The sequence below is a fragment of the Pipra filicauda genome, unplaced genomic scaffold, assembly GCF_003945595.2.
Source record: "Pipra filicauda isolate LSUMZ 115617 unplaced genomic scaffold, ASM394559v2 scaffold197_size1571708_pilon, whole genome shotgun sequence".
NCBI classification, from domain to species: Eukaryota; Metazoa; Chordata; class Aves; order Passeriformes; family Pipridae; genus Pipra; species Pipra filicauda.
Window position 1 is genome coordinate 1,124,544 of NW_024104306.1, and position 19,273 is coordinate 1,143,816.

At 38.6% G+C, this 19,273-nt stretch overlaps 1 protein-coding gene across 1 annotated transcript in view; it reads right to left on the reverse strand.

The window, feature by feature from the left end:
- LOC113995907 overlaps positions 1-8,627 on the reverse strand; it is a 286,496-nt gene extending 277,869 nt beyond the window's left edge. The window contains exons 1-2 of the mRNA XM_039380528.1: positions 8,477-8,627; positions 7,943-8,233 (exon numbers count right to left, since the gene is read on the reverse strand). The gene's annotated coding sequence lies outside the window, so the exon portion shown is untranslated. The remainder of the gene's footprint in view (positions 1-7,942; positions 8,234-8,476) is intronic.
- Between the last annotated feature and the right edge of the window lie 10,646 nt (positions 8,628-19,273).

Below are 19,273 nucleotides of genomic sequence, written 5' to 3' on the forward strand. Positions count from 1 at the left end.
ATTTGATGTTGAACGGGACATTCCAAAAGGATTTAAAAATGCAGATATATTTCAACTTTGCTGATAAATGGCAAGCACCTCTGAACATTCAAGAAACCAAAATATCTTGTTTCAGCTGACTACAGTGTTTCCACATGCTTTATTTCATGCACCATCAAAATCCCTCTATCTTTTTTATTATCACAATGTAATACCTGAAAAGAACAATTTAGTGGCTTGCTGTTTCCATTTTTGTACATATACCATCTGCTCAACTGTATTTTGTTTATTATAGCTAAAGTCAATTTACTCCCAAAGACGGCACTGAGGAAAATTTAAATGGGGTCATACTTAGCACCTCAGGGAACCAAGTAATGCATGTACTAGAACACATCAGAGTCCAGTATCCTATCTCTGACAGTAAATGCCTAAGAGAAAAAAGTAAGGACACACAAACAGAAATACTTCCCTGCTATAACTTCCTAGCCGGCAGCAATTCACATCTCAAGGATTTACTGAGTTAGAGGTAATACCAATGTGTTTAACAGCTCTCCATGGATTTTTCATCCAGACATTTGACTGAACACTCTTGGAATAAAGGTAATTTTTTGAACAAAGGTAATTTTTTGTCAGGAGTGTCCCGTGGTGAAGATTTCCATAGCACCATTTTGTGTGTGCGTGTGTGTGTATTATGTGAAAATATCTCCTGTTTGTTTTAAGCACAGCTCATAAAGAAGAAAAGAAGCCCAACTATTCTCCTGACAACATGACATGATAAAATGGAACCCACTGTTTGCAGCTTTGTCAGTCCAGAAACAAACCTTTAATTAGGTGATTTTTTAAATTTTTTTCGAGATGACTTGACCTGCAGTAGAATATATTTTTCCATTCCTTGCCTGTGTAAACTTGATAATTTTTGGTAACAAACATTACCCAAAGGTAGCTCAGATTTTACAGAACCAGTAATTTTCATTGCACAACCAGCACAATTATAACCCCCCAACATAATCTACCAGCTGCAAAATGTCACATATTCTGCACACTATATCAGGTGGTTATATGTAAGCTACAGTGTGTTTTTCAGGACAGATCTTACAGGTTTCCCTGGACTGAACACCACTCCTGGACCTTCCCTGGAAAGTCTAAAATGGTTTAAATATATTTCTCATTGCCATTTGTTCTCTCTTCAAAGCCTGACAGCCCCATAATCTGTATCTCCTTTATGATGTATATAAAAGAATAATCCCCTAGATTCTTTAGTGTCTGGGCAGAGTTTAATACTAAGGATGAAGCAGCTAATAACAGAACCAGTCAAGCCCTGCTTCCTTGCTACAACCCCATATTAGAGGTCAGTCAAGCTCATATTGCTGCCTCAGCTCAAAGCTTCCTGTCCCTCTCAGAGTCCTCCAAACCACCAACAGATGAACAGATCTAGAGACAAAAAAAACACCCATTTCTCTTTGCAGTGGACAAGAAGACTTGATTACATTTTGTGAGATACTGAGCAGGTTATGATCAGGACATTTTTCTATCTATCTCCACACTACTTATTAAACATATTTCCAGGCAAGAAAACACTCAACATCAAGGATTCAACTAGTGTAAAAATGCTTTCGATGTGTTTAGCAATAGATTCAGAAACAATGACATTGGCACTGACAGCCTTTTGCAGCACAGTCAAGTTCCCTGGTGATTCAGTTCCACCTTTCTGCCCTCGGAGTTAAAGCCCTGCACTTACCTTTTTACAGGTAAAATTCTGCACAAAATGTCTACTCTGCCACAATAAGGACACTGCCAGTCAGCATGGGAAGTCTGTGCACGTCACATAAAGTAATTATGAAATACAGTCTCTCATGAAGAAAGTTCCTTTCCATTCCAGTCACTTTGATGATAGCTTGGAATTTCAAGAATGAGGGTTGTTTCTCAACTTTGAAGCTAATTTTGGCTCATATGGTTTTTGTGACCTTCTCTTTAGCCATTTTGGATATATATTGTACGATGTAGAGCCATCTGGTGAAACTGAATTTATCTCAACTACACCAGGGATCTATCTCAGCTAATTAGGCTACCTGCAAAGGTAAATTAGCTCATACCTTGCAAACAAAGCAAGTCTGTTTCCATTACCAAGGTAACTTGGTTCATGCTACAGCTCATATCTAATCAGAACTGTACTATTTTATGTTACTCTGATTTACTTCTATCCCTTTTTATGATTATACATTGCCTGAGATTATCAGAATATTCTTTAATAATTCTATTGCCAATCTAAGGGGTTTTTTTAAATGTCTGTGTCGTCGGGTCTCTTGGACTAGTTTATTCACATTAAAAGAAATCCAACCCCCCCTCAATCCAGCCTTCTGACCTTTGAATTTGGCAAAGATAGTTCTCTATATCAGCCCTTCAGAGACAGTTTTTATTTCTTCAAGAACTCAAATGAGGTCACAATGATAAGCTGTTATAAATCATGGTACTCTTCTATAATTTTCACTTCACTCAGTGTGATTTCTTTAATCTTTCTAAAGACAGTTCCCACAAATATTAAGTGATAGTTTTCATAACAAAGTATTAGTGCCTAATTTTATAACTACTGGATAGTAACACAGAGTTCGGTTTCTCTCTGCGAAAACGATTGTCTTAAATTTATCAGGCTAAGGATTTTCTAATAGCAAGATGCTTTCTCCTTTTATAAATGCAGGAATAAAATGAAAAATTATAGATGAATTAATAAAACATGCCTGTGTTCCAAAATTTTTCACTAAGGGCAATACAATGTTGATGTTTAACACAGAAAATGAAAACAACTGTATGAAGAAATTAAAACACAACCTCAGAAGTCAGCAGTTTACTATCTTGCACATCAAAGCCCCTGTCCGATGGCCTTCAGGGTAATGTAGTTCCAACACACACTGCTCAACTCCCTTCCCATTAGACACCAGTAAAATGAAGACATTTTAGTGCAGCATTTAGGTCAAGAAATGGCCCCTTTTTCAGTATCACCCCTTAAATTATTGTAGGACTGACCTTGAACACCTGATGACTCCTACATCCATGTTCACCATTTTTTCTATACTTGCTTCTAGAAAACAGTTTTTGGTCCCTTCCAGGCTTTTTCTCATACAGAGAATAGCCATCACACTCCATTTCCCACAACCTAATTTAAAGTGAGGAAAGCTAAAGTGTCACAGTAAAATACCAACTGACCCTTTTTACCCAAGATCGTATTTTGATTCAGTATTAAAGTACCCCATAAATAAGGTCTTTCCTCCACAGTCTTAGACGAGTATGTATCTCAGTAATGGCTAAAACCAGGATCATAAAAAATCCTTACTCAGAGAACATTCATATGCCCAAGTGAAATGTGTATGTAGGTACTACTCTAGATTTTTAGACCAAACTCAACAAGGCAGGCATTTCTCTATAGCTTTCTACCATTTCTACCCTTTTGCTGTTGACTTAAAAGGAAACAAGTGTATTTCATAGCTCAATATCCTTTGCCTTTAGGCAAACATACGCAGGGTATTTTAGTCTTGATTTACACCTGAGTATTAAAACCAATTTAATGTAGTAGGTTGCAAAAAAAAAAAGTGAATGTATGGGGTTTTTAATGGGAACATTGTCATTGGTTCCTTAGTGCATGTGCTGGATTTGGCTGGGGTGGAGGTTATTTCTTTCATGGCAGCAGGTATGAGACTGTGTTTTGGAAGTGTGCTGAACACAAGGTTGATATCACAGGGATGTTGTTGTTATCACTGAGCAGGGCTTGCACAGAGCCAAGGCCTTTTCTGCCCCTCACACCTCCCCACCAGCGAGCGGGCTGGGGGTGCACAAGGAGCTGGGAGGGGACACAGCCAGGAGAGGTGACCCCAACTGACCAAAGGGACATCCCCTAACATATGGTGTCATCTTGCTCAGCCTATAAAGTTGGGGGAAGAAGGAGGAAGGGAAGGATGTTCAGAGTGATGACATTTGTCAAGTCACCATCACATGTGACGGGGCTCTGCTCTCCTGGGGATGGCTGAACACCTGCCTGCCACCATCCTGGAACGAGTGAATTAATTCCTTGGTTTGCTTTGCTTGAGCATGTGGGTTTTGATTTACCTATTAAACTGTCTTTGTCTCAGCTACAAGTTTGCTATCTTTTACCCTTCTTAACCTCTACGTCATCCCACTGGTGGGGGAGTGAGAGACCAGCTGCATGGGGCTTGGCTGCTGGCTGGGGTTAAACAATGACAGTGTGTTTTCCTAGCATTGTCACCCTTAATTCTAATAACTGATTGAATGGAACTGTTTGTTTAAGTATTGACTATTTGAGAAAAAAGGAATATTCTCTTAAAGATAAAAATCTAAATGCAGTAATTCACTATTAGTGTCACCTCTGCTGTCCAGCCTCATTGTTTTCATTATAAACAGTACAACCTGAACTGCAAAAACTTGGCTGCTTATACACTAAGTAATGGCAGAAAACAATTTTAGTATCTATACCCTCTTCATATGGCTGTCTTACTTGGAAACATCAGCTACTGAAATAATAGGCTTTTGAAAGAAGAAATCCATGAAATGGACTTTTTGTTAGGACTTTCATCGGAGAGCAGAAATTCTAGCACAAAACAGAACCAAGTATGATGTGTTTATTCACAGAAGTAGAAAAGAAATATGTTATTTCCAGTGGCTGTTATTTGCTGGCTCATCCTTCAGAGTGATATAACTCTTCTTTTAAATAGGATGAACTATGACAAATGCCATTCTCTGCTTAGTCTGTTTTCACACGCCAGAGTTCAGCTGTCATAAAGGTGATTTGTCCTCCTGTGATCCATCAAATTATTATGTTCTTTTGTATTGTTTTTCCTACTGAACCCTATTATTGAAAACTTAATGACTATATGGAGAATGTTCTGCAATGGAGTATCAATGGCCTGTTAAGCTCTCTTCCTCCCTACTAGGTGGTGTGAATCAGGGATTAAGCCCCAATTATTAACCTGTTTGTCTTAACAGGCAATTTTAGCTTATTTCTAGGCCACATTACTGAACTTCCCTTGTTTCTGTAAAGAATACCAATTTTTTTTGTCAGTATTTTAAATATGACATTATTCAGGTGTTGAGGTCACGTCTTCCCTCTAAGAAGATTCAAAGTCAGCCACCAGGTGAACGCTGTTTAACTGTCATTCTTTTAGTCTCAGAAGAATTTCTGTTCCTAAATATTAGCACTTTTCACTATCAAATAGGTTATGGACCTCATTTCTGTCTTCCAGAAGGTAAAACAAGAGATGATGACAACAAGAAGACTCTCCCCTCTTTATACACCTCAATAGTACCGAAATAAACACAGCTTGTGTAGGATTAGTTACTACAGTTGCATTGACTTTCTTCAATCAGGAATATGTAAGCTCCAGGATGAGATGAACATGCAAAATCAGACCTCTTCTCCTTCTCCCCAAGACCTCCCTAAATCAGAAATAACAACTCTGTTATCATTAACAGGGATGGTCAAACAGTTTGTACATGACAAAAAATTCCACTCCTCTATATGCTTACACAAAAAGAATATTTTTAAAAATAAGATCTCAGGATATATTTTTTTGGGGGGTTAGGGATGACATTTAAATGAATGAAAGAAAATAGTAGGCCACTACATTGGCAGCAGTGTACATCCCAGAGATGAGAAAGTTGCACAGATCTGGGATTCCTCTTCATCTGCCCCCATGCAGGTCCTTTTACTCACCTCTGGATGCCCTACAGAGCTTTTACCAGCAGACATAACTCATGTTGTATGAATACAATTCATATTCTCAGATTCTGCATTTCTGGGATTTCCTACTTCATTGTGAAATGGCCATATTTTCTACACTCTTAGTCCCTTTCAATATCTGTTTTTAATTCACTACTAACTGATAACGCATCCTGTTGAATGCACCAAATAAGATTAGATTCTCAACTTGGGAAATGCACCTTTAGTCCCAACTGATACCATCCCACCAGCATTCTAGTTAGGAAATTACCTTGTCAGCAAGGCAAACGTCACATTTTTAATACAGCACCAATCATCAGCTAAGCCAATAACACGAGTTGGAAAAAAATTAGCAAGAACCACAGAACAGCCACCAGCTCCTATTTTCTTCTCCTCTGCCTCTGTTAGCCACTCCAAATGTCCTCACAGCCTGGATTTCAGCACATGGCACATTCAACACACTTTTGATGAATTCCTGTAAATGTCCAGTTTTTCTGCTCCAGTATTCTCAAATATTCCTGCTTCCAAGAAAACCAAATTTATAACGTGAGGGGAGGCTGCATATTTCTGGCACAGGCAGTTGTGCAGATGTTATTCCTTAAGGAAGACTATCTTGATTGCCTCCATGAATAATGGCTACGAGATGGCAAGGAGCCAACAGTTCTCTTATAGCAGAAGGTATAAAACCACTCTCCTACTGAAGGAAGGCCCCCAGTAGGATAATATATTATTACGCATGATTCAAATTACAGGATCTGCAGCAGGGGAGCTCGTGGCTGAATCAGGACAGCCGCACACAGAATACTGATGATGGGATGATGGAATGCATCATGCATTGAAAGAGCTATGGTTTAGTGTTTAAATCCTCTGTTTTTCAAAGTGGCTAGAAAGATCAATATATAAGTGAAGCACCATAAACAAATTGTACATTATTGTGTGCGTGGAGGGGGGAAGTTATCATGTTGTCGCAAAAATTCTATTTCAGGCTACTTCCTTAAATAAAATTTTGCTTTACCAAAGACCTGACCTCTTGAAGCCCACTAGCAACAGATATAGCTTTAATTTAATAACACAATATTGAATTTGTCTCATATCTGATTCTGTTTCAGCTATTAGAATACTGAAGAGCAAAACCTTGCCTCATTAGATTATGCAGTCTGAAATCTCTGCATTCCACAGTATTCTAGGCTGGTCTTAAATTGTTCGCACAACAAATTACTTTACTCACAAAGAACTAAATCCAAATGTTCAACACAATGTTGGCTTGCCCAAATGTTTTCCATTTATAATTGAACACATCTCAAGAAAATTTGCACGTTTATTATTAAAAAAAAAAAAAAAAAAGCCACACCAAACCTATTCCCTAATATTAAAAGCTGGCTAGATAATTGTTTTTCAATCTGAGATCTAATCTTTTCTGTGTAGATTAAGCACATTATAAGTAAAAATAGAAATAGTTAAACAAAAATTCTATATTTCGCTTTGCTGCAACGTACCCTGAAGCAGTATGCAAGCTCTCCCTTGACTTCCTTTCATACTGGCTCTTGTATTCATTTATTCTCGTAAATGGATGCAAATCAGGTGCATTGTGTCGAGGTGGAAGGAAGGGGGTGAAATTTGTTCAGAAATGATCTCAGTTCTATTCATTAATAAAATGACATCTTGGCTGAAAGTGGTGAAGAATGAAATATAACAGTACTGAACTTCACTCAGTTGTAACAGATGCACGTAAGAACCTTTAGAGAAAGCCAGATATGTAAAACGGCCACAGTGAAATGATTTCTGAAGCATTAGAATAAGTACTTAGACCGTGATGGCAGCTAAAGATGCAAACTCGATGCTGCACCAACACCCTTTTTACCTTTCAAGACAGCTAAAGGTAATCTCAGGCTATAACTGGAGGAAGCAGTACCACATTAGGTAAGGACTACAAGGAGACAAACAGACATGAAAGAAAAATATATGCACAATATTAACAATAATAGACACTTTTAAAGGTTTTATGGGGCCAACAGAAAAAAAAAAATGGAACAATGCCCATGGTTACCTGCAGAGACAGCACATAGTTAAAAAAAAAAATCAAGAAATTGTAGCCACCGTTTTGCATAGCGATTCAAATTATGCTGGCAGAATAATTAATGGAGGACCTAATCTCTGTGAGGGAAAAAAAAAAAAAGAAAAGAAAAAAGGATACGTTAAACAAAGTTCATTACTGCATGATGTAAATGAGTTTCTCACCAGTGATGTCACTGATTGGCTGGGATGTAGAGCTGGTTTCGAACAGTGCAGCATGGCCGGATTGGCTGCTAGCTCTTCTGGTTACTGCCTGCTTGGGCAGCGGTCGAACCAGACTCTTTCTGTCTCTCTTGTTGTCGTTTGAAGCAAATCTTGTTCAGCCCAGCTGTGTCTCCATAGTAGTGGCACCCTAAGAGAGTCTCCCTCCTGCTTCCCACAGCTCATCTGTAAGGCGGTCGCTGCTGTGAAATACCAGCCTTTGGCACGGAGCCCAGACTGCGTTGTTAGATCCGTCTATAATACAGAAAAGAATTTTTTTAAAGCAGTTCTTTCACTGAATTACATCCTAAGAAGGATTAATAAGCACTAAATTGCAACTGATTTGTGGACTTTTAAATTATGTAGCTAGCACTATTTCTGAAATAAAATATTATCTGACCTGCAATAGCACAGCATCATTGGCTTAGAAAGAAAAAAAAAAGAAAAGAAAGAATGAAAGAAAGGAAGAAAGAGAAGCAACAACTCTTCTTTGTTTACCTTGATTACAAAAAAATTAATTCTTCCTTTTTTCCCCTAGAATGGTAACTGATATCTTGGTGCTACGCAAGAATATTTTAAACTATCGCCAGTTTTCTATTTACATCCAAGTCATTATTTTCAGGTTAAGACAAGGGATCTTAATTAGCATTCTCTTTAACTATGCAAACTGAGACAGGGCATGAAAGAAAAATGCTGTATGGAAGAGACAGAGAGAGAGACAGAGACAGAGGAAGAAGAAAAAAAAAAAAAATCTGTGCAGCTTTTACAGTTCAGCTGTCTGACCCCCTGCAAAAAGAATGCAGTCATATCAACTTTGCCAGACAATGGAGTACCTACAGGCTTTCCTCTAGACAAGTCCTTTATAACCAGTCAGTATTATGTGCTGCAGACAGTGGCCAATCGCTAAGCTGCTTTCTACAGCAGTGACACAATAGGTGCACTGGCCACACTGTCCTCCTAGCCCCTGACAGCGGTGCAGGTTCATTTTTTGTACGCTGGAATACGCATATGTCTTTAATGTTCCCACTGCATGGGGAAAAAAAAATAAATATCAGCCTAAGCTTGCTTTGTTTTGCTATAATTACATCAGCCTAATTACTGCAGCCGAGCCGCAGAGCCACTGCTCAGAGCGGCGCATAGGCATGCACGTCATATAAATATGCATGAGCATGCCTGCTTATTTAAATACAAAAATGCATCAGTTGCTGGTGGTGCCTTTTTGGTTTTGCTTTCTGCATGTCCTTCCTTCTCCCCCCCCCCGGCTCCAACACCCATTCCTGATAAACCAAGTGAGTTAAGGACGCCCAGCAAACACGGTCACCATTTTTTCTCCCTTTATATTTATCCAAACTTTTATCTGTTCCGTTCTAATTGCAAGCATTGAGGAGGAACTAAAAAAAAAAATAAAAATTTTCGGATGCAAATGAGTCTCAGTTAGTAAGGGGAAGGGTATTGCAGACCTAGGGCATTTTTCTCCCTTGTCACTACCCATCAGAGAAAGCGCCTGTAAATGAATCTGCGTGCACTCCATCATAGCCAGGCATCAGATGCCCAGCTCTTATTAAAGCCCGATGATCCCCCAGCATGTGCACGCACCCAGCTTGTGTGTTTGGGTACTCTGTAATTACAGCAGCTCTTGTAACTGTACCTGAATCCCCTCGTATAGCCAAAAGATTAAATCATCACTATTCACGTATTAGACAGACATAATTGGGCACATTCTATAATGGGAATCGCCATGCTAATTTTTCTGATTTTATGCATGGGATTTACATATTCATGAAGAGAATAGCTCTTATGACCGCCGACAGAGCAACATGAAAAGAAAAGACACTATTCTCCAGCACACAGAGTATACAAAATCTAGGGGGAAAAGATGCAGCATATGGCGACAAGGAGAAGAAGTTGTTTGGCTTTCGAGGGTTATTTTCTTTCCTATTTATAAATTCTGGGTAGACGGCTTACAAAAGCATGTAAGTATTCTGATCACGAAGGCAAAGTAAATCTGTGTTATTAGTAATCATCCACTGGTAGCTGAAATAAAATCCTTTTCCAGTTGGTGCCCAATGTTCTGCAAGTTTTGCCTTTGCATTAGAGACCATTTTCAGTTTAAGGATGCTTAGGACGTATTCATCCAGGAGCGCACAAAAATACTAATGAATCAGAGAGGAACGAAAATTCCGGCTGATATCTAAAAATCTTGATTTCATATTCTAATGCCTGCTCTGAATTAGGGAACTATACCTTTCCCAGGAAAGCTGGTGTTCCTCATTATCATAGGGGTTTTTATGCAACTTATTAGAACCGCGTGTTTTCCAAACCTCATAAAACATATCCTCTGAGTGACTTTCAGGTTCTATTGTTTTTTAAAGAAAAAAAAAAAGCCACTAGAGGAAAGATAATTCAGGCAATACCATAAACATAGAGCACATTGATTTGTACAACAATTTCATATAAATAAACACATTACTCTTACTGTAACCTTGTCCCTTTTCTGCATTTAGTATAATAATTTCTTAAATGTTTGTTTATCTCTCTGGTAGCCATCACTCAAAACAGTCCAAATTTCCTTATAATAGCCAGATAACATTACCTGCAGATGTGTGCTTTTCCCTACATTTTCCTATGTTTGATAAAGCTAATGTTACAGATAGCAAGGTGAAAATATTTAGTTTTTGCACGGAAAATTTTAATGTAATAGCCATGTTTGATAGGCCTTGTTGTATATCAGTTCTCACAAAATACTCTATTCAATATTCCTCAAAAGAACAAAAAAGAGGGTTTTTTTTAATTTACATTTGTATACTATATATCTCTTTGAATTGTAGCCCTTCGACACAGTCATGCAGTAACATTTTTGTAATGACAGAAATTATATATTACATTCTAAAAAATGCATTTAAAAGCTGATAGATATTTTCTAAGATATCATTGTAAATTCAACTAACAATATTGAAATTACATTTAAAAATAAGCACAAGAAGTTGCTTTTGGGGTTTTTTGTTTTTTGGGTTTCTTTAGAAAAAAAACAAAGCAAAATAAGCGGTAAAAAATTATTTAAAGCCAGCAATATTACCTAAAGCATATTTCTCCACCCAGATCACTGTTACAGTCTCTGTCAAAAGAATAAGCTGTCAAATACCTTCTTTGTGTTTGTCTTTACCTAAAATTCAAACTCCAGTGACTGTAAATCTGTAAGCTAATTATTAATTTTTCCCTTTAGTTTAAATGTCTGTGCTATGACATCATACAGTACAAAAATAAGCTTCATTGCTTATTTTTTCATTGCTATTTAGAGAGCAGAACAGTGATATAATTTTTAAGGTATGAACCTTTTAAAAACCTGTGCATGGCCTTTATTCAAGAACCCCACTCCATAATGTCAAGTACATTAGTGCTGATTTGAAGCTTTTGTTACAGGGTAACATCAGAAAATTTCAAGTATTCATGGAAGAATGTCAGGCAGGTTTGCTTAAAGAAAATATGTAATTTTGTGTTCTGTGCTTACTGAGAGAGAAAAATTAATATCTTTCTTGTTCGTAGCAATGAACCTGACAAATTTAAAGCACTGAATTGAAGTAAATGAAATCACAAAACTCTAAACATGGGCAGGTTTTCATTTGATTTTATAATCTCTACTGTACTGCATTTTTTAAACTCATTCCAGCAGAGTAAACACTTGCAACAACACTATACGTTAAGAAATTTCAGCAAAGAGATTATCTGATTTGTTATAACTGGCATAAAGCGAAATGGATAATAGTTTAAAAAAATATCTGTGTTTAGAATAAAGTTTCTTATTCTAGAATAGCACAATATACCACATCAGTTTTCTACACCCTTCTATAATTTCAATTGCTGTTTTCTTGACAAACTATCATCTTTTGCTTTGTACTTTCATAGCATGTAGTAATATCAGCCTCAGCCATTTATTCAAGTTCTTATAAATTCCCAGAATACACCATACTATGTCAACAGTGTTAATTATGATGACATTTGGTGTATTTACCTGCTACATCTTCAGCTTATGAATTATGGTTCAAATTTTCAAAGAACACTCAGGCTCTGTCACCCATGTTTAAACTCTGGCCCTGTTATGAGCTTCACTCCAGAAAAGTACCACACACCTGAAATTTTAGATCCTAAATAAGCAGGCAGTCTGACTTTCAGCACTACCAAGAACTGGCAGCTCAATCATACACTACAGGAGCTCCCATTAACTGCACTGCCTTAATACGATGCAGATGTCAAACACTTTGCTTTTGTAAAGGACCTGATGCAAATATTGACCTGATCGCTTTTGTTTTAGTAACTCTAACAATCCCAAATGCTCTGATGATGGAATAGAGCCTTCCAGGCTTGGGTTTGTAACCTTCTGCGGAAAAGCAACGATGTCTTAAGAGGTGAAAAATGTAGCATTCAAGATTACTACTTAAATTTGGGGCAACACCAGACTAGTAGTGGGCTGATATAAAATATAAGGTCTGTAAAAACATTTCAGTAAGAAACGTTTAGTTATCATTTAATATCTGTATCAGGAGAAGTGTTAAAAACTTGGAAATTCATTGTCCAGGGCCAAACCAGTTTAGCTGTAAACCACTCTAGAATGATGGCACTAACAGAAACACAGACTACAATTCAATGAAGGATTTCCACTATTATATCTTTCATTACAATATTCGACCAAACAACCCTATGCGGGAATAGTTATAGTATTTTTTATCCAGTTTTTTAAGTCATATTTTCCAAGAATTTTTGCTGGGCTACATGCACAATAAATACAGAGCATACACTTTTAAAACCTTGATTAATAAAAGCAGATAAAGGTGCACTATTTTTTGGTAGATTCATGTGTACATGTAGCATTTTGTACATTATTTGGGGACTTTTCTCAATTTTTAATATTTTTATTCATTTATTATTTAAATTACCTGATGTAAAATTGACTGCCCTTTTTAAATGTTCCTGAGAAGTCACATTTAGGAAATTTTTTAACGAATCTGTTTTAAGAATACATAAAAAAATGTTTGCCTAAAGTCTTTGCCACTTAAAAGCATGTGCCATTCTAGCAAAAAACTCATCTTCATTTACCCCTTGAAGAAACTTACCTTAGGGTTATGTTAACCCTAATTTCCAACTCAGTTGCCTCTTCTTTTTATTCAGAATTCATCCTTTCCTCGGGCTGTACTTAGTCCTCCTAAAGAGGAAAAATTGAATTATACGCTTTTGACAGTAATTTAATTAAACTGATTGTAGAGGCATGTAAACATATGATTAAGTGTCTATTTCTCCACAGTAGTTATGGTGCTGTAAGCACTTTTACCTTGCAGTACTCCACCCACCATAAACCTAATTGCCCTTACCCATATCTCGTTTATTTGGGAACAGGATTCTCTGCGTGAAGTAAAATGTGCTGTTACTACGTGAGTATCTGAACTTGTACATTCACAGCCTGCCATAAGCTGTGGCTGTAACTGAGTTAACAGAACTAAATTGCTCATTTAACATAGTTTTATTTCTTTTTCTTGCATGTGCATTAACTAAACCTCAATAATTGTTCACTTCCAAGAGCAAACACTGTGGGGTTTATCATTCGATACAAGGACCAAAACAACCCCATGCCATACCATGGATCTACTTTCCCATGTTGTTTCATCTCAAGATAGAGTAAGAGGGTCTATCTGAAGGCCAGTAAATGCTAAGATACTGTTGAATGTTTGAATTACTAGGACCCAGAGACAAAGATAATAATTTATTCAATTGTATCATTCCCCTTATTCATAATGAAGTCGCATTGCTATGCAGAGGAGTGAACACACCCATCTACATCACAGAAGATTTTTTGTTGTATTAAAAATTTACATCGAGGACACATTTGGAATTTCTTAGTCTATGCTGAATGTGACAGTCTACTTTTAATTACCTGTTTTGGGTAATATTTCAGCAAATCATGCAGCCAGCAGTCGAGCAGAAAGCCTACACTACCCAGCTGTAACTCCACTTATCTGCCAACTGTTTTGTAACCTCAGGTTAACTCTCCTCAAATACAGAAAACAAACACTGTATTTGAAAGAATGCGAAGTTAGGAAGTCCTCTAAGCACAAGATGTCTAAACACTAAGTACAAGATGTCAAGAGCAAGATGACAGTCCCCTCAGTCCACAAGTGAAATCTCTGAGGGAGACAATGTCAGTCTGGGCTACTGGGTGAAAGCAGCAAGGCAGTGAAGGATGGCTACTGACAGGTATCTCTGACATGTTACACAAGGAATTTACACCACTTCCCCTACAGCACAGAAAACCTCCATTCATTAGTGATACTACAGACACTGCACCTTATAAGCCAGCAAATAGGGCAGGATTTGGTGGTCTGTATTTAGTGTTAAATAGCCTAATGCTATCTGGCCTCCCAAGATGGGAGACCACGACTCCTGAATGGCTGCTGCCCAACATATGGAAAAGGCATGGATAGCAACCCATACTTTAAAAGACACTCAGTGCCTAGTTTTAAGATACCAAATCTCATCCTCAGAGTTTACCTTCACCTTTCAAACGAAACTAGTCTTGAAGAAGCCAAGGCGGAGAAAATAAGATTAAAAAGTTTACGGATCAAGATAAAGACAGTGAGATCACTCACCATTTTCCATCACGGACAAAACAGACTCAACTTAGGGAAAATTTAACTCATTGCATCCCTCCTCCATGACACAGAGGGGATGAAGGATAGGGGTTGTGGTCAGTCGGTAACAGCTCCTCTCTGCTGCTCCTTCCTCCTCACACACTTCCCTGCTCCAGTGAGGGTCTTTTGCACAGGCTGCAGTCCTTCAGGATAAACCTGCTCCTGTGTCAGCAATCCACAGGCTGAAGTTCTTTTAGAGAACATCCACCTGCTCCAGCACGGGGTCCTCCACAGGCTGCAGTGTGGATACCAGATCCACAATGGTCTCTCCAGGGGCTGCAGAGGATACCTGCTGGGACACCTGGAGCACCTCATCCCCCTCCTCCTGCTCTCCCCTCGAGCCTCTTAGAGCTGTTTCTCACACCTTTCCCCACACCACCAGGCAGGTTCTGCCCTCCTTTATCCCGGCTGTCCCCAAGGCACCACCACTGTGGCTACAGGGCTCAGCCTCGCCCTGTGCTGGGTCGATTGGAACTGAATGGAACTGCTGCCCAGCAGCTCCTGCCAGCCCCTGGGCACCTCTGCCCCAACGTACACTGTTGCTGCTTTCTTGACTGAAAAACGTCAGCAGTTCACACACATTTTTCCTCAACTGACACTGTGTTAAAATGAGCACATGCAGAGTGTTCACAGTTTGCCCATGTGAAGGGCTGCTGTGAAGTACCTACAGTGCATATGGCTTTTCACCCCAAGCACAGGTTTCTCCTCAGAGTGATTTAGTTTTCCATAGACAGGTATTCCCAGGCAGCCTTCAGGACAAAACATGCATAAAGACCATTTTCTGTCCAGTAGTTACATTTCTTCTGCACACACGAATACAAAAAACTCCTGCTGCTGTCTCAGCTCCACAAAGCTGGAGACATCGAAAGAAAAACTCTGACAAGAATTGCTCAAAACCTCATTGTCTCTGATTTCTCTGACAATTAATAGCTGAGGTGATCTAAGGGGTTGCTATCCCCAATCATGAATCTGCAACACCTGAAAGCAGAAACAGCAGAACCAGCTTTCACTGTCAGCACCTGTCCTCCCAGGGCCCAAAGGTATGAGCACGGACAGGCTCCACAGACTTCTGACTCCTCCAAACAAGTGTGCTGCTGAGGAAAGGAACAATAGGTAAAATAATGCCTAGTTTAACTGGCTAAGGACAAAAAGTTTTGACCAAGTCAAACCCACACACACAGCCATGGGAATATTCAGATGAGAACACCTAAACACTTCCTTTTTACCAATCAGAAAACTGGTATATCTATTACATTAGGACTCCTCCCTTTGCATAATTCTTAGGAATCAGAGCCAGACATCAATCAAAGAAGCCTATGTATTACTTTAATAGCTAGGATTAATAAATTATAGGTTTCCCACTATAAAGAAGCATGTATTCAACACAAGCTACTGTTTGAAACATATTGATAATTGTGCATTTGGATTGTTCCCAAGTCAAACTGTGCTCTCTGCACAACAGCAACCCTCCCTGCAATGTTCATTGTCCCAGTCTGCATCACTGCCCTCTCCTTCATTTAACACACTTAGGGGATGCTGAAATCCTTGACAAGTCTATCCTTGACAAAATTAGTACACGATGATTGTCGGATCTAACACACAAGGCACATAAGAAATTAGCTTTCTTTTGCCACAGCTCTTCGAGTTATTTGCTCCCACATCAAACCAAAGATGTTACATACCACAAGGACTTTCATAATTGCATAGATATGTCACTCAGAAGGCAATGTCTGTATTAACTGTTTCCTTGTTCATTTGCTTTGCTTCAAAAAAGACCTCTTGGCCCTCTACTTGAAAACAGCAGTGGGAGACAGAGGGCAGGAGAGGAAGTCCTAATGAATACATGCTCAAGAAAACATTCAGGGATTTCACTGTAGGATTCCCATTAGTATCAGTGGGGGTTGTTTAGGGATTTAGCTATACAATGCCTTGAAAACATGTATCTCGGTGTTGTTAGGACGATATAACCGCTCTGAATTTGTCTTTACCCCTATGTTTCCAGCCAAGGAGGTTAATAAAAGGTTTAAAGAGAAGCAGTGGCAGGATACAGGTTCTGATATGTTGGCAATGCTGCCTGTCCTGCTGGGCTCTCAGTCTATTTCACATGTCACTTCATGCCATCACTGTACAGTTGGGCAAAATGCAGGCATAGAAATAAATGCATTGTGCACTTCAAGTGTCAGCCTGCCTAGAACATTAAAGTGAGCAAAAACACCAGAGAACTTAACATGGTTGGCTTTAGTTTTGTTTTCCACCAATTAAAACATTGATTTTTTTTAACTTAGGAAAAAATTATGAAGCACCTCATAAAAATTCAGAAAATTCAAGAAAAACCCCCTCATTTTACATGTATTGTTTTCAACACCTCACAATTTAGCTTTTCATTAGGACTTTGATAAAAGCCTTAACAGGGAATTTTGTGTTAAGAATTCGAATTCTACTTCTACCACTATCTAAAACAATTTAGTATTATAAAAATGGAAAATTAGTAATATTCAATACCTACATGACATGCAAATACTCCCTCTGTTACAAAATGGGCCTTCAGATGTGAAATCCATGGAGACAATATGACCACATAAAGAACTCCTGAGTAAAGACCAAATGAACAAGATGCACATGAAAGGTACAAAAGGACTACGGAGATGAAGCACATCATTCCAAGTTAAAAGTGAGAGTATTAAATTAATGCTTGCTGCGTTGCTATGCAATGTCTGAGCGAGCCTATGACTTGCTGCAGGAAGTGAACTTCAGTACTTCAAGGAATAGACATAGACATTGATTTTGCTGCACGTTCTCTGTCCCATATGTTGCCACATGTTGACACTGCAGCACTTCCTCCCTTTTTAAACCCCTTACAGGAGGCAGATATTGAATATCTTCATATTCTTCAGCATAATCACCTGAGAAAGATCATTAGTTATACCAAGATACTGCTCTGTTTAGCAGAAAAATGATGAGAATTGTCCCATGGTCAAAGCGAATTTAGCTTATTGCCCAAACCCACACAAGTTTTCCATGCATTTTCTGTTAAAATGCAATTATGAGAAGCACAGCATATACTTCCTTTCCGTAAAAGTAACACACAGACTTGAATGTGCTTTTCTTTATCCAGTGGAGGGAAATAAAATTCTCTGCGGCTCTGATCTACCTGGCCCTCTGATTCCTAATTTCACTCTGCTTTTCAGAGGCTGCAGAGGTCTGATTCTGGCCCCTAAAATCTGGGATGACAAAACTCAATTTTCCCTAACCAGTAATGAGGAGATTTCACCCTGCTTGATACAACTGCTCCATATGCCAACCTGCATTAATTCAAACACATCCCAATGGCCTTTGACAAGCTGCCTCACAGTACTGTTAGATAAGTAACACTGATGCTGATGCTGCTTTCAGGGGTCTTGTTTTCTACAGGTCTTGTGAGCATTTATATAGAGACACTTTCCCACTAATAACAAATGCTAAACCCACTGAGGACTACGGGATTTATGCATCATGATTTTTTTTTTAATTTTTTTTGATGGCAGCAAACCAAAACTAATCAATTCCATGAACATACCTCATCTTGCCACTCATTTCCATGATGCAAAATGGACTAAACTTCCATGTATTTGCAAATAAAAATATCAAGAATGATAATATTTATACACAGCAACAAGAAACACACTCGTTTATGTGCAAGGAAAAGATTAGAGTTGGACTGAAAAGTCTCCAGTGGGTATTGCTGTTGGGAAAAGGTACATGTTTTCCCATGTGCATGTTATGCATGGACATTGAGACAGCAAATGATAAGATTTGCTTCAGAAGCACATGCATAAAAAATAATGTTTAGACATGATTGTTCCCATATGTGCTATTCCAAATTCAAGGAAGATGTTTTTCTTCTCCCCTCAAATTCTGAAACTTGATGTAATAACTTTTTTTTTTTCAGAAGGCACTCCAGCTGTTTCGTTTTCTCCTTTCCTCCTACACACTTGCACTCAATGTACCAGAAATTCTTCACGTTTCACAAAAGTGCTGTGGAAGGTGTGTGGAGGAGAACACAATGTTATATACACCTTTCAATACTTAGTGCCAGACACCAAGTCATACTTCAAATACAGATATGGCTGGCTAAAACTGGTCCAGAAACCTCCCTTACATGATACATTTTTGTTACGCGCAGGAAAATAGAGCAACTCCACAGGACAAATGCAAATAAAGCAATGAACAGTGGTCAAATCCCGCAAAACCTTAACAGAAAAAAGGGAACATTCTCCCTTAATTATTGTCAGATGACATGTATGGCATATATGTACCTCTCTCCAACTGAATGCTGTGCAGCCTTTTCGGTGTGGACGTGTACACGGTCCAGCTTCAAAACACTGCGTGTCCCACATGGCCACAAACCATGTCCTCTCAAGTGTCACAACCCATTGCCCCAGATGCTGTTTAGAGAGCTACACCCTGCTGTTTGTGAACACCCAACAAGGGATTACTTCATCTTTGTTTTCTCATGCTGAAAAGTCAAGGCTGACTTCAAAACCGAAACAGTCGTTCTCTTGTCACTGAAAATTTGAGCAGGTGTTCCTCCATTGCAGCAGTTCAGATCACGTTTCTAGCAAATACCACAAGCAGCAAA